Here is a 17026-nt window from a genome sequence, read left to right as displayed (position 1 = left end):
GGACAGGAGAATCAGGGTAGGTGTCACAAAGAGAGAGACGAAACACACACACACACACACACACACACTGACTGACTCACACACATTCTGCTATGGGGTCCACAGTGGGAGTCAGTGAGTATTTAAGGTTACCGTTGCTCCCAATTAGGCATTAACCAGTCATTTTAAAACAGGGGCTGTGAACAGTAAACAGGGGCTTTTCATAGGCTTCTACATAGGCTTGAGAAAAAAGTGGAGTCTGAGGAGAACGAAAAACGGGAGCTAAGAAAGCAGTGAGCTACAGTGTGGGAGGGCAGAGAAAAGAGAGACAGAAAAAGAAATCGAAAGTAAAGCAAGACAGAGAGAAAGAAAAAGGAGAGATCAAAAATAAACAGGCATGTTTTCTCCCCCTCAGATCTTCAACCTAGTCTCTGCTGATTTCTTCTCCCACTCTCTGACAGTGAGGCTCAAAGCCAGACATCACATCAACCTCTTCAAATATTTAGACATTATTCAAGTCGTCTTCTTTTTCCCGTTTTCCCTCTGTCAGGAGGAGGGAGACGTAGGGGGTACATTTCAGCGATTAATATTCCCACAGACTTTAGTGAACAGCAGTTAGGAAATAAAAGGCCATACACTTCCAGTTGACTGATTGGGTCGTTTATCCACATCACCAAGTGATACTTCTGCTGCTACTCGCCTCTTTTAGATCTCCTGAATGATGAAATGCCATGTGCTCACGTTTGCGCGTGTTTGCGTGTGCTGCCATTTTGTGTTCTCCCCGTTTGAGACTTTGAAGGCTGACAGGCCAGTGTTGCCATTTCCAAGAGGGCAGATGACAGGAGTCCAGAGAGAGAGCAAATGAGTGAGAGAGACAGCGAGAATCTGCTGATAAAGGTGAGAATGTGACGAGAATGTGCCACTGGCTGAGGAATTAATAATGGTTATTATGAGTGCTGCATTGATTAATGGAACATTCTAATAGTGTGATTCTCACAATTAGGAGTAATGGATGTTACAGTAAAAAAAGCTTCAGAGTGCAACATGAATGACTGATGCCAGTCTGAGCGCTCATTCTGCATAATTATCCCATAGACGTGTCTTTGCAGATTGATGCTGATGTAGGAGGCTGAGGTAAAAGAGAGGGCAGCAGGAGCCTTTAGACGGAAAAGGCAACAATTCACACAGCAGGCACACAGCTGGTCTGTTTTATACGGGTGGGCACAGTGTGCACTTAGCATATGATGTTAATATATTGGTGTACATCCATTGTCTGCATCTTTGCCAGTGTTATTCTAAGAGTAGGCCGGTAATGGCTTTAAATGCTTGCAGCTAATGCAAAGCTTAAGGTAGGTAAACACACCTATAGCAGGTGACAGGTCACATTTTATTACTGTATAATACACTTTAAAAAAAAGTATGTACTTGATTTTTACATTTTTGCCTGCCCAGGCCGCTGCATCGCAACTGGTTGCCTGCTTAACTAGTGAATTAAACTGGCGCCCACATGCATTAATTAACAAAGTGTAATGTTTTGGGGTTTTGAATTCCTTGTGAATACAAGTGAGTTTGGGTTTAGTTGAGTTTATATTGTTATTCCAAGTGTTTCAATTCTGTGTTTGTTGGGTTTTGATTTCTTTATTCTGCTACACTGTAAGCTTAATTCTCTGTAAAACCTTTGAGTCCCTGACTCCTGTTTTACCTTATGTTTATTATGGTCAGGAGTTTCACTTTTGCATCCTGTTTTAGTTAATGTTTTTGTTACTTTTAGTAGCAGCTTAAGTTCCCTCTGTGTTTCTTCTGTTGGCAACAATATCAACCACTTATGTAGGTTATGTTATACAGAGAGATTTACCTCAGAAGTCTAAATCAGACATTAGTATTCAAATAAACAATGGACACATGTCAATGTTTAAATGAAAGAAGTTATTTGCAACTAAATCACTAGAGAGTTACCACCCCTATCTAAGTCTTTTCTAGTTATTTAAATTATGAAAATTTCTACCTGACTAGTTGTTAAATCATGTCAGTTTACCAGCTATGTTAGCATAATATAAACAAGCTAACTTTTTTTCCACTCGATAAAAGTTAACGTGAGTGTTCTCGGTGGTCAGGTACATTTGTAATCGCATGGCAGGATGCTGTAAAAGGACCAAACTTCAGCCAGGAGAACAACTGAGATAATCCATCCACAATACGAGGTTAGTTATTCATATACTTCTGCATGGGCTGGGCTGTAGTTACATCCTAAGGTTTTAAAAACTGAGCTTAAATAAATGATTAGCGGTAATAAAAGCCGAGGGAGGTCAACAGTGATCACTGACTGTTTTAGGAGTTTTTTCAGATTAAATAGAAGAAAATACATAACATTAAACATGTTAACAACACAAAAGCCATATTAAACGCAGACTACTTTAGACCCGGAAGTAGGATTCGTCACGTCATCACTTAACGACCGGATAGCAAATGACAACAGCAGTGCTTCACAGTATAGCCTCTTTTCCATTACTACCTATTCGAATCGACTCAGCACAGTTCGCTACAGTTTTCAGGGCTTTTATATTAGGTCATAGTACCTGGTAGCAGGTACTTTTTTAGTACCTGCTTGGCTGGGGCTTCAAGCGATCCAAACAGGTACTAAAATGTGACCGACTGCATGCCACTGATTGGTTAGTCAGTAGAGTCACTAGATGAGTCATGAGTGTCTTGTTCATGAAAATCAAAACTGCCATTTCTGAAATCTGGCAATGAGGGAAATAGCTACAAAAAACAACAACACCATGGTCCCTGATTCTGACGAAAAGCCACAGACCGAGCAGATATATTCTTGCTTTTACGTCCACCTTTGTGGTAGTGTTTGTGTTGTATGTTAATTACGTTGCGGGATGCTCATCCGTGTTGCTATGACAATGACCATTAGGAAATACTAAACTGTAACGGAAAACCAGTCAATTCGAGTTGAGTTGTGGCGAGTCAATCCGAGTAGGTACCAATGGAATAGTCCTTTTTAAGCATTCCAAACTAAATCACTGATTAAACATATAAGCAAAACGAAAATGTTCAAGACACAGCTTAAAAGAATAAAAAAAAGTAACCCACTGGGAAAACCTAACAGTGATTCAAATTGTACCCACAAAGATCATCGTAAAAGTTTAGAATATTATGGTAAAAAATGGTAAATGGTCTGTATTTGTATAGCGCTTTACTAGTCCCTAAGGACCCCAACGCGCTTTACGCATCCAATCATCCACCCATTCACACACACATTCACACACTGGTGATGGCAAGCTACGTTGTAGCCACAGCCACCCTGGGGCACACTGACAGAGGCGAGGCTGCCGGACACTGGCGCCACCGGGCCCTCATATTGATTAGAAATGGTATGTTTTAATCAAGACCTGAGTACTATTATTAAGGTAGATGACCTCATCTTGAGGAGAGGGTCATTTCAGAATGTCAGAGACTTCTAAAAGCTGCTGGTCAACTTACTTTAGCAGATTAACTGTGCTTAGAATTGTAATTGAATTTCAACATTCTGATCAGCAGTATTTCCAGCAGTAGGAAGCAAAAAGCTCATCCAAACCCAGTGTTTAGACTAGAGAAAGAATAAAACATTGATGTAGCCAACGTGATGTCATTGACTGGTTTTGGACTCTGCCTTTTTAAAGCTTCAAGGCCTCTTTTTCTAGAGCCAGAAGTTACCTTATGAAAAGGTAGAATTAGTTAATCAGACATTACTAACAAGTTTGATTAGCCAGCTGCATCCATAAACTGTTTAGGTACAAAGTACAGATATACATATAACTCTACAGTCAAAATAGTTACATCCACTTCAGTGATGTGCCAATCAACGCTGCCTCTAGTATCCAGGTGATTGAGTTATAATTTTGTTTAATAGAACCCAAAGCCTTTTTTGTACCAGAGTGTAAATGCTTTTTTGAGTGCTGCAAAGCTGAACATTTTAACTTAGGCGGCTACTGTTTGGAGTGAACCTCCAGTGGCACATGGAGGAACTGCAGTTTTTGCCACTTTTGTTTTAATTAGCTCTTGAAGTTGCCCTTTGTCTTAGACAGAGAAAATTAGCACTGGAAAATTAGTATCGGAGAATCTCTCCTAAAGAGACAGATATTGGAAACCGTGGAGAGCCTGTACAGTGGCCACTGGGTATTTTTAATGAAGTGTCCCAAAACCATTAGCCGTATCAGCTGGATGTATAAACAGGCATCTGTTTGCTAATCATTTGTTAATCAGCCTCAAATGAACAAAATAGAGTTTAAGAGAATTGCCAGGAATCACACAGCCAGAAAAATAAAACTCTACAACTGAATTATGACTTCAGCACATTTGTGTTTTAACTACCATCTGAAAAACCACAAAAAACATTTTGGGAAATTAGACCAATAAAAAAACTAAACAAACAACAGATTGGTTATTATTGCGTAGAACACAGGAACACAGTGACTGTCAGATGTTTGCACTGAAGTAGGGGAAGAGACCTGCCATTATGTTCACCCACCTGGCTCTATCAAAACAAAGATCTGATGATTGCTTTTACAGTGCGGGGAAATAATTGATTTCCTGCTGAATTTTTAAGCTTGCTCACTTACAAGAATATCAACAAAAATCTAGGAAAAAACCCACATTAAATAAAAGTGATAACATTATTTGCACATCAATGAGTGCAAATAGGTATTTTATCCCGTACAACCCAGCCAGAAATCAATAAATCCATTGATTACAAATACAGCTGATCTCAGCCTATGTTTCTAAAAAACACACCTGTCCCAAATATCTGTTTCTCCCATTCCAATTTCTCCAGCACCATGGGCAAGACCAAAGAGCTGTGAAAGGATGCGATTGAAGACTTGCACAAAGATGGAATGGGCTACAAGACAATCAGCAGGAAGATTGGGTGAGAAGGTGACAGCTGTCAATTATTTGGAATTGGAAGAAGCATAAATGACCATAGGGTAAGAATGAGCATGAGAAAGGTGGTGGACAAGCCCAGAACTACATGGGAGGAGCTTGTAAAAGATCTGTAGGCAGTTGGCATCACAGTTACCAAGAACACCATTGGTAGCACACTACACTGTAATGGATTGAAATCTTGCAACACCCGCAAGGTCCTCCTGTCTGTGTTAAGTTTGCCAGTGAACATCTAAATGGTTCAAAGAGGCTTGGGGAAAAGATGAAACCATAATCTAACTCTTTAGCATCAACTCGACTCATCGAGGAAGAAAAATGCTGAGTATGACCCAGAGAACACAGTGAAGCACTGAGATGAATTCTCTCTTAATTAAAATGTAACTATGATAAAATATGATTGTTCATTACATTATAAGAGAGAAAACTTACAAATTCAGCAGGGGATCAAATAATGATTTCCCCCATTAAAACCAAATTAGTTAATAAAATGCATATTACTTGAAAGTAATACCCCCAAGTGACTGGTTCTGTGTTATTACTCAAAGGTAATGCTGTGTGAAGAGGTACAAACCTGGAACCTGCACCTGTGGTTGAAATTCAGGGTAAAATCCTATGTGGAAAACTTTCTGTGCTGAAAATGAACTCTGAGATAACAAATGAAAGACAAAAGAGATTGTGATACTGCAAGGCAGGCTTCAGAACTTCAGTATCAGAGTACAATTTTCTTGGGAATATCAGAAAGAAGAAGAACAGAATCGTGGTAAACCTCCAGCGCACCTCAAAGTATTACTTTTTACAACCTTCCATCCGAAATGTTCATTAATGCACACCACTGGAACACACTTCCTCTCTTTTCATCTTTTCTTAGCACCTGTTCAGATGCTTCCTTTCTGTTTCTGCTCTCTTCTCCACATTTTCTTTCTCTTCAGCCTGAACTTTCTTTCATTCGGGGAGGAGGATAACAGTTGCTTCAGGAACATTGTTTAATTAAGCACCCTGAATGAGAAAAAAATTACCTCTCATCTCTCAAGGTTTACTGCTTGGAGAGAGAACTGGCAAGTGTTGAACACACTAGCATATGGAGTGAGAGTAAGCCTTGCTATTGCTCAATTTGAAAAGTCTCTGCCAGGCTTAGGCAAAACCTCAGTGATATTTTATGTAAATACCTGCCTCTGTGTGCGTTCACCTGACTTTCTCACTGTGCACGTGTTTTCCTTCAGGAGATTGCTGTGGGCAAGGTAATCCAAGAAGCCTCAGCTCCCTCACTTCTCAGTCTTGCACATGTCTTGGTCGACATATTATTTGAACGCTTGGATCTTCATTACCGGTAATAGCCTCTAAAGACCCACAGGATGCACAAAATGTAATTATGAGTCAAGCTTTTCGCCAGTTTAGACAGCAGCAGTATTGTCAGAATCAAAACAACGTCTCCGTTCTCACCTAAACAAGAAGAGGCTGACCTTAAACAGCAAACCAGGGCTTGTTTACCACATGTCTAGCCAAAGTGCTGAGGGTACAGTGGCAGACCAAGACTGTAGAGACAAATATTCTCCAAGTTTCTGGAGGGCTTAGGCTCTGAAAATGCAGGTTGAAGATGGCAGTGGTTCTCTGCTTTAATATAGTCAAGGAAACACTATTAACCAGGTCTACAAATATAATATTATCTTTACTTTAGTGATCCCCCTAAAATTGTTTTTTTTAATACTCTGAATAACGAAAAGAACCAGTAAAAGTTTCCAGAGCAGTTTAGGGCAACCCTCCAAGTCACAAAATAATAACTCACCAGAAACAAATGCAAAATGTCAGAAAACTAAATCATATTTCTGACATGAAGTTCACTGAAGTTTAGAAGAAATGATGAAGACAGACATCAGCCACTATCGCTCATTTCTTCCCCCTCCCTCTGCAGCTGATGTAGCAAGCACCCGTCTAATGCAGCTGAAGAATGAGTGGGGGTGGCTGCTGTTTTAGCCTGGAGCCAAGCTTAAAACAATTTAGAAAATTTGAAGATAAGTGACAAACTGAGCTGGCAGTTTAGTCACACACAGCCAGCTTTCATTTTAGATCGTTTTTTAACAGTTTGCTTTAACCTTGTGGTCTTTTTGAAACACGTAAGTGCAAGGCAGTGTTTTGTGACCATTATGGGACTGGAGGAGATGCTGTAACTACTGGCCAGCTTGAACTTGTTCACACAGACCAGTCTGTTAGGCAAACAATGTAAGCTCATACAATAAAAAGAAGACATTAAGTACTTGTTTAGCAGGGTAAATAAAGTTATCATTTGCATAAAGTCCATTACATTTATGCCTGTCACGTAAATGTAGTGGAGTGGATGGCAAAGTAGTTAGAAATACAGTTCATCACCATTTGGATGAACATTTGGGTCTGGGTTTTACTCACAAAGGTTGTGATGATTGCACTTACAGTAACAAGTGTAGCTGTAAACTCTCAGTACACTCTGCTTGTCTCAGTCAGAGAAGAAAGGCTGCAGCTCCACCACAAATTACACCAAGACACATTGTCTCTATTTGTTTGTCTCAGACGCAGTGAAAATACACCGCAACACTGCACTTTAGTGTTATAATAGTAGAGAAAACATCTAAATTGACCTACAGGATTTCCGGAATGGAATCATCTTGCCAAGAGGCCAGTTTGACGTGATGAAGACGAACTGGCCTGGAATGGGCAAAACCTGGCATGAATCTGACTCAGTAGAAATCTGAATGTGTGAATAACTTTATAGATTTTGTATTATTGCAGCACGTCAAAGAAAAAAAATATAACTGCCTCACAATCTCTTATGCTGTGAAGGTCCGAGGCTTGAACCCGGGCCTACTACTTGTTAGTCATACAGCGTTTGGTCGCTGACTTTTGCAACAATGCCTGACCTCTTCATCATACAAAGCAGTCTCCTTCATTTTAAACTTAGAAAATACTATATATTTCAGAGAGTACTATTAATAAAATTAAATAAAAATAAAACAAAATCTGAGATACTGGCTTTTAAGTTCCATGCATTCATTGGTCTTCTCAACAATTTGCACTTACATAATTCAATTTAAATACAGGAAGGTGTTTGGGGTGGAGGTATGGGAAGTATCAAAGCCATTAAACCAGTAGGAATGTAACTGAGTACATTCACTCAAGTACTTTATTTATGTTTAACATACTTTTACTTTATTTCCATCTTATGCTGCTTCCTGCTTTTAATCCACTTCACTTTGAACACAGTTACTGCACATTGTACTTTTTCTTATTTTAAAGCTTTACTTAGTATTATGCACCATTACAGATCAAGGTATTTAAAAATACATTAAAATCCTGTTTTTGATTACACCTTTCATACAATAAATCTGAAAGAATGACCTTGAAAACTGAGTTTTGTATACCAGTTTTTGTATACCACACTGATTTAAATATTTCTTAGGATAATGTTTGTACAGTTGTTGACCTTTTGTACATGTAACACACAGAAGGAGGTTTTCTGCATCTGACACTTTATCACAACTGGAAATACTTTTTATGTGAAATTGCTGCTTGGCCACAGTGTGCATAAAGCAAGCCACTCGCTCCCAAGGAATTCACTGGATAAAAGACAGTTTAATCATCAGTCTCCCAGATTCAGATTACACATTTTACACACTCACATACAGCTCCACTGGGAAATTCAGATTTTTAGTTTAGGGATGCAGTACAAGTGTAAAAACTGGGTAATATCTAATGCAGCAACCAAGATGAGGAGCAAAGTTCTCCTCTGTTTTTATCTCCAAACCATCAGAATATTAGTCATTTTCAGTTTAGCTGAAGTATGTTTTCTATACTTCTAAAAAATGCTTTCTAGTAGTAACACTCTCCAAAAGCCCGTAGACAGACTAATGTATGAAGTTGCATGAAATTATGAATAGATTGTGCTTAAGGCACATTAACAAGAGGATGGGTTAGGCCACTGAGGTTAGTGAGGTGGTGACAGTGGACCTAAATCATTAGGTGCAGAATGTGGGTAGTTTTTTTTGGGACGACAGAGGAAAAATATTCCCCCCACAATCCTTGTAAAAAAGTGCACAAATTATTATCCCTCCTAACTCAAAATTACAAGAAAATCTGTTTCAGTGTAAGCAAGAGAAAAAACTAAACTGGTATAAGAGGAAATTAGTTAGTGTGAGGAAGTGATTTAAAAACTTGAGCAGTGACAGATTGACTGGAGGACTGCATCTGGTGCTTTCTGAGACACTTCCTACTATTAGTCGACTCAGACTGCTCTGCTCCTCATTAGCCGCAGTGTGTAGGCTTCACTAGATTGTCTTCTTCCAATCTACAGCACTGGTGTTGCTGTTGGAATTGACATATTCAAAAGTCTTCATAGCTCTCTGTCCCAGATTCACCTGGCATCCTCTTTGGGAGGGTTGTGCTCTACTTTGCTTCCCCTTCCCTGTAATGCTCTGAGTTTTTGTTTTCCTGTCAGAAACAACTTAGTATTTCAGTTCTATGCTCGTATATGTAATGTATGCTTGTGTGTGTTTGACAATGTGTATGCCAGTCGAAAAGGTGAGCCAGCCTGTCTGGAACAATTTGACTTCCACTGAATTTATATTGGATTTCAATGAATGGTTGTGGCATGTGATGTTTTTGCTGCACTTTCTGATGGCTGCAATCATCACCAACACACCTCTGGGAGAAACTTCTGGCATGCTTGTTTATGTGCTCAACCAGCACTCAGCGGTCACGCTTTCCGCTAACAGCTGTGCAGCCTACTAAGCTATAGCACGTCCTTCCAAAAACCACACAATAAATATTAATGATTTGGCGTACGAGGAACAGAAAGGGGTGTCAGAGAAGTTGGATGACATGTGAACCACTCCTTGCCGGCACTCTGTGTGTTTAGGGTGGCAGCAAACACATTTCTCAAAGATAACCAAGCAGCAACCAGACATCGTGGGATTAATTAGCAACACAATCCTTTTAAAACAGGCTTTTTATTTCTAATTTGTAGATTATTGTTCTATAAAGGAACACTGAGAGGGGGAGTCAGAAGTTATTTCCGGTGGATTGGATTTTAAACTTATTAAGCTGTTGGTTTTGTAACTTTGTTATGTGTCACACTGACTTCACTGCCTAAATGAAAGTGTTCAGCTGCAATCTAAGCAGCCATTTAATAACTAGACATGCAGGAAAACATTGCATTCAGATGGATACATGGATAGGTAAAGTGTTTTGGCTGTTTTGGGATGTATGTACACATTCATAGACTGTTGTCAGGATCCAGGCATGCACTGTTTTTGTTTTTTTCATTTTCCTTCCTCTTTCCTCTCTTTCCCTTTTGCTGACTCTTTGTTCTCAAGCGGAGAGGTGGGTCCATCTGTGCTCTGCCTACAGGTGGAGCAATCCGGTCGCTCAATTGCAACGCATTCCCTAATCAAACTTTGTGTTTTTAAGCACTGACCTACTGCTCAAGATGGTGAGCAGTGGTGGGATATTGGTTCTCCCAGTTTAGTCTTTGCACTTGCATTTTTCTAGCATGTAACACTTTCTGCATGCCTGTTTTCCAGTTACCTGTGTATGCAGGTTCATTGGAGTTGTTTCCCACATTCCAGTAAGAAGTGCAGAATACAATGCAGCAGGTTACGTACCTCCATCCATGCTGGAATTCGTTCCACAGTGGAATCAAACTGTTTGTCAACTACCTGTCCACTCTCCAGCAAATTCACCTTCAGTCACAACTTGACTGCTTGCTTATAAGCCTCCCAACATCACCTGCTTCCATCTCCACAAAAGGTCACAGGACTAATCACTGTTAGTCTTCAGTAACTGTTATAGTTCCCTGGTCCTTGCTAACTGCCTGTTTCCCTGCCTACAGAAACCTCCAGCATTTCCTGACAACACTGTTCTTAGTTTAACAGTCCATAGTTAACTCCTTCAGTTCTGTCAATAAATCTGTCAACAAACAGAAAAAAAGAGGGAATCTGAGATCATTTATACTTTTGTGCCTTTTTTCTTTTTGAGGATTGATGTAATATGTTTTTTTTGATATGCAAAGTGATGATGGTCAGAGGGCCCGGTGGCGCCAGTGTCCGGCAGCCTCGCCTCTGTCAGTGCGCCCCAGGGTGTGAATGTGTGTGTGAATGGGTGGATGACTGGATATGTAAAGCGCTTTGGGGTCCTTAGGGACTAGTAAAGCGCTATATAAATACAGGCCATTTACCATTTACCATGACCATTTTTGGTCCTCATTCTCTTCAGAGGCCTGTTGGTGGGTTAAGAGTAAAGTTCTGGCTCATGTTAAGGGAGTGTGAATTTTGGATAATGTCAACGAGGATCCTCACAAAAGAAACGCTAGGACATGTGAGTGTTTGGTGGCTGAGTAAAGGTAGTTTAGCTGAAAGATCTGTAACTTCACAGCTCTGTGAAACTTCACACACACAGACACAAAACAGCAGATGCACCCAAACAGACACACTGACAAAGATGCGCTCACACAGGCAAAAACACAAACACACACTCGCAGTGCGTAACAAAGACTCCTGTGGTGCACCGGAGATGAGAGGCGCAAAAGGATGCCAGAATCGCAGGGAGTGACAGCAGAAAGGTAGGGAGAGGAAACAACAAAAATGAAGCTGACATGAAACACAGGTGTGTGCTGTAGTGGAATAGTAAAGAAACAAATCCACACTCTCAGCTGTACACATTATGTCGTTTTTCTCCCTAGAAAGATGTAGGGAAAAGAACTGTGGAGTGAATAAAAAAAAGCAGACAGCAGGAAAGAAGCTGATGGGAGTTAATTCTCTGCCCGTCACTTTTCACTTCAGTCAAGCCAAGCAAGATGTGGTTTCTGCCTCCGCTGATTAGGCAGTGAGCCAAATTACAGCGGGACAGACTCAACAGCGCAACGCGAGTGAAACAACTGACTGGTGTCTTTGTTAGCTAAGCGCAAACCTCCTATTCTTTTTATCAAATCTCCTTTCATTGCTGGCAACAACAAAAAATCAGCATAAGTATGGATTGTTAAGTTATTACACAGCAAATCCTGCTAAAGGCTTTACGAATGACAAGATTATCAACAATGTCTCTGAAATCTAAAGCTCTACAATTTGTTTCAAGAAAAAGAAATAAAATGTGAAATGTAAATAGAATTGCTAAAATTGCACAGTAACAAGCCTTCTCCTTCTCTCTCGGCACATTCACTGAAGGATTTCAGCCCTGTCAACTTACTATTATTGACTCTCAGATTGGATCACCATGGTAACAGGCCGGAGGAAGCAGCTGACTGGATCTACCCTGCATCCAAGGCTGTGAGCTCACAACACATAGACCTGAACGTGTACAAGCACAGTCACACACGTATGCACACTTGCACTCAAGTACACACAACCAATGAGACAGAAAAAAAAAACCGGACCACTTTAGTGAGACGGGGACCAATTGGATGACATTTAAATGGATGGAAGCTTCGGCGGAACAAATGAGTTCATTTCTGCCGTTTCTGTCGCAGTTGAGACCTCCCTCTGGATATCAAACTGAGATCACGCTGAAATGGCAGAGCGACGCCTGTTGCGAATCGCACTTTTCACAGCTGAATCCCACATTTCTGCGAGTGCAGAGCAGCGAGAGATAAAAGCGACAGGAAAACAGAGACTTTAGATTTACACAATCAGTCCTGCTGCTCCCAATCAGCCATGAAGGCAGCAACGCAGCAGGAGTGGAAACGTACGCAGAGCTCGTGTGCATGTCAAACGACAGGCGCACTCAGGTACTCTGTGTTTGGCAAAGAAAAAACTACACTTTTTCTTATATGTCTTATAGATGCAATATTGAAGGATATCAAAGTCTAATTCGTGAGATCAATCAAGCATTTAATAACCAACCCTGATTTGAAGAAGCTCTGCATTTTTATGGGACTTTTAAACTATGCCTAAATGTTTTTCTTTTGTTTGTTTATTCATGATCTGCACCAGAGGAAGTGAATGAATATTAAAGAGACAATCATAAGCTCAAGGAAAATTACAAATGCTGTGACCAAAGTAACATTTGCTCTGGTTAAAGATCAAAAAGAGGTAGATGAGAACTAATGAAAATACAGGGACCAGTGAGATTAAAGGCAGCATTTAGAAGATTTAACACAGCTTGTGAATGAAGTTGTTGGACTTTCAAGAAATATATTCAAGTCAAAATGCCCTACAGTGGTATTGTAAAGGGTTTACAAAACTCATTTGAAACCTTCCAAAAGAATCTCAATAACATCAAACATCTGTGACATTTATTAAAATCTGCAATATGACAGCATGGTAATAGTTAAATCAGCACTTTCAGTCTACAAGCAGACAGAAGTGAATGAGAAAGCACTTGAAATAGTGACTGTAAAACAACAAGCTACTGTACGGGAGCACTGGACAGCTGAAATGGAGTAAAAGCTTTTTAGTACACAACAAATATGACTTTATGTACAATGCCAGTCCTGGAACAGCTGATGCTTAGACTAATGTTAGCTAACATACTTATTTTTGACAACTATAACTGCACACAGTCTCAGCACTCATCACTTCTCACTAAAGCTGCATCCTTCCAAGCACTTTCATCCAAACTTCAGCCTTCTGATTTTACTGTTTCTTACTGCAGCAAGCTGTGGCACCAAAGTCTCCATTATTGTTTACATCTGTGTTGCTCTGAGATAATGCTAAGCTCAATGTTCTGTAGTGTGTGTTGCATTGCTTTCAATTATGTTGTGTGTGCTTTTTCAAAAAAAATAAAAACTATAATAAGATTTTAAATCCTGGGTGGACTGCTTTACAAAGTAATGTGTTACTGTACTAAATTAATAATGTCAAAGGTGCATTTTTCCCTCTGCACAATTACACTAAAATCAGCTGGTTTCAGTTTGTGTGAAAGAAGAAGGAACATGGTAGATCAGTCTATGACTTCTCAGGAGCACAGATATGGACAGTACATTTATTTTTATTCCACAAAAGGACGAGTGTTATGGTACATGGCAAATCACACCCAGGGCAGAAACAGCTGCATTATACTAACACAAAATGGGCTCATTGCGAACATCTGCACAGACAGAATACTATGTCATGTTTCGGCTGTGTGCAGGCAAGAGAAGGACCCAAACGCAAAACTCACCACGCAGGAATAAAACTCAAAAAGCTGCTTTATTGCAGAATGGCACAAAAATATAACAAAACTAAACTGGGGCATGGATAAACTGACACACAGGCCACGAGGGAGACTACGACACTAACAAAGAGAAACACAGGGCTCAAATACACAGAGGGATAACGAGGGAACGAGACACAGAAGGAGAGCACAGCTGGGAGTAATCAGGCTGGACGAGACAAGGGAAGCAAAACTAGAAACACTGACATGAGACACGGACCTTCAAAGTAAAACAGGGAACACACTGACTGAACTCTAGACCTGTAAACTTAACAGCAACTGGGAAGACAGAACATAGGAACCTGAAACATGGTACAAAAACGTCACAGTAGACACAACATGGAACACAGGGAAGCCATATTACAAAGCCAAAGAACTAAACCTATGATAACCATAACTGAGACCTAGGGAAACAAGAAACAGTACAACAAAGGACTCAAAACATAATCCATAATATAAAAACACGAGATCTCTTCAAAATAAAATAGGAAACATAATGAGACGCAGACATGACAACCAGAACTTGACAACGTAAGACACAGACATGAAACACATGAAGAGCAGGGGAGACTTAACATGGGTTGGAAACACAAGGGGGTACTAATAAGCAAATGAACATAGGAGACCTAATGAGCTTAAACATACTATAAACATCAAAATGAACTAAAACTCAAAACACTGGGTCATAAGACCCAGGATCGTGACATACTATTACAGTAGGTGAAGAACCCAGAGTGATGTTTAGTCTGTCTGTATGCAGACCCGAGCACAGCGGCCACAGCCCGATCTTCAACAGGTAACAAAGTCAGTGGTGAGTGACTTTGACACAGCCAACATATTGCAGCCTCCATTTTTACCTTTACATAGTTCAACTGTAGAATTGCTGTGGCAACAACTTTGCTACATCAGAGTTGTTGCCACACCCATTTGCTCATAGGGGGTCGTATGATTGTTGGGTTTTTCTGTGTATGTATTACGGTAGCGTCTACCTTACAATATAAAGTGCCTTGACGTGACTGTTTTTTGTGATTTGGTGCTGTATAAATAAATAAATAAATTGAAATTGAATTGAAAGTTAAATTGAAATCTCTTTGGGATGATTTTCAACTTTTATATTCAAACTTAAACACTAAAAGAAAGATTGTAAGCATGTTCTCATTGGGATAGGCATTTGATTCGGCATGTGGCTGTAGGCTTACATTGTTAACTTGTAATAATATGATAGTGCGCTTTAGGTTATGTTAAAGAGTGACGCACAAATAATGTCACATGAAGCGTAAAAAATTATTGTCTCTTGGGAGTAATTAAGTAATGTAATGCATTAGTTTTCTTTTAATAATTATCTCAGTGCAGAAAAGAAAAGGGACTAAGAGTTTAATAGATAAACACCAGTGTACACTTTAAGTCTTACTTTTGATGTACAGAAAAGCACCTACATAAGAAAAGAAAAGAGCTAATTCATGAGCAGAAATGTTACAGTATAAGTCAGTATACAGTAGTCAATATGTGTCAGTGAGGACTAGAGTGTCAAACTGCTGTGGAAACTAACCTGCACGCTGTCAAAGAGCAGAGCTAATTTGGAGCTTTGTGTTTTTGTTCTGCTTACATGTCATTACTTTTCTTTTTGCAACCTGCCAAAACCAAAACTAAAGTTTTCAACATTTAAAATGTCCATTGTGCTTCATTCTCTTCCCGCTCTTTGCGCAGCATCGATTGTTGTTCCCTCAAAGTCCCAGATCAGAAAAGAGTAGTAAAAAGCAAAAGAGACCAGAAGCAAAACTTGCATTAAAAGAAAAGACACATCTTCAGAGACACAACTCTTCTTCTGAGATAAGGTCAAAGGTCAACCTGAATGGGCAGGAACTTAGCTTGGCTGCATTTAATTAAGCACAATTTTCTAACTCTCCCTCTACCTAAAACTCGTCAGCTCAGCTGTCTTCATTGGTTTTCACTTTTTAAATTTAATTGCGCTATCTTAAGGCTCATATTTTAGGAGATTCACAGTTTGCTTTACGCAGTTATTGCCCCCCTCAATATCTCAAATGTGTTTTCTTTGCCAACGTTTGTTAATACTTGACATCCCAAGTTATTACATCATCACAAATGAGCCAATTTACTTATGAGAAATTCCTGGTTGCACTGTATCGAGTATACAGAGACAACTAATTCTAGGTTATTTTCATGCTTAAGAAACCCTGAAATTTATCAAGATTCTCAGGAAAGTTAATTGGGATGTCTTTCTAATGATTTCCAAGAAAATCAGCATTTGTTTATTTAGACAAGCATCTGCCTGAGAGACTCCAAAGGTACTTATGCAATAACTGTACTTTGTTTTTAACCTGAGACATGGTGAGGGCCGTACACATTTCTTCTCCATTTTTATCTTCAATTTTGGTTTCATTTTCAGTCTCAACTGTCAGCGTTATGTGACCTTCTTTTCTTTAGACTGCATTGATTACACGGTTCTTACATTAGAAAATATCCAATAATATGTCTGTCGTAGAATCTGGGTAAAAATCTGTTCAAAGCAAACCCTAATGCAAACAGTAGCTGTAAGTACCCCTCAGTGGTGTTCTGCAGTGACATGTAGGCCACGTTTCCATGAAATGCCCCTTTTCTCACATGGGAATTCCCATAATGAGAAACAAAACCAGCTGGACGCAGGTGTTCTCTATAAACCCATACATTATGCCACAGGGCTTCCCTGTCTCCCCCTCCTCAACTTCTTTGTCTACATTCACCCCCTCCTTCTCCATTTCCTCTATCTCCTCTGTCTTCACTGACACATAACTCATTAACTCCATCTTCCTAAATCTACCTTTGTCTCCACATACTGGTCTTAAACCATCTTCTTATTCTCTTTTGCATATACACAGAGGAATACCCAGTCTTCTTTTTTTACTATCCTCGCTTGTTACCTTGCTTCTCCACCTTCATCATCTCTTCCTTTTGGTCCTGCACAGCTCTGTTT

General features: G+C 39.8%; 1 protein-coding gene across 2 annotated transcripts in view; it reads right to left on the bottom strand.

Annotated features, from left to right (window-relative positions):
• Positions 1-17026, bottom strand: part of ncanb (neurocan b) — a 175596-nt gene that overhangs the window by 21524 nt on the left and 137046 nt on the right. The gene's annotated exons all lie outside the window — the stretch shown is intronic.

The sequence above is a fragment of the Aulonocara stuartgranti genome (genome assembly GCF_965226115.1).
Source record: "Aulonocara stuartgranti genome assembly, chromosome: 23".
Lineage (NCBI taxonomy): Eukaryota > Metazoa > Chordata > Actinopteri > Cichliformes > Cichlidae > Aulonocara > Aulonocara stuartgranti.
The sequence above is the reverse complement of the archived record's forward strand: the minus strand, read 5'-3'. Positions and strand labels throughout refer to the sequence as shown.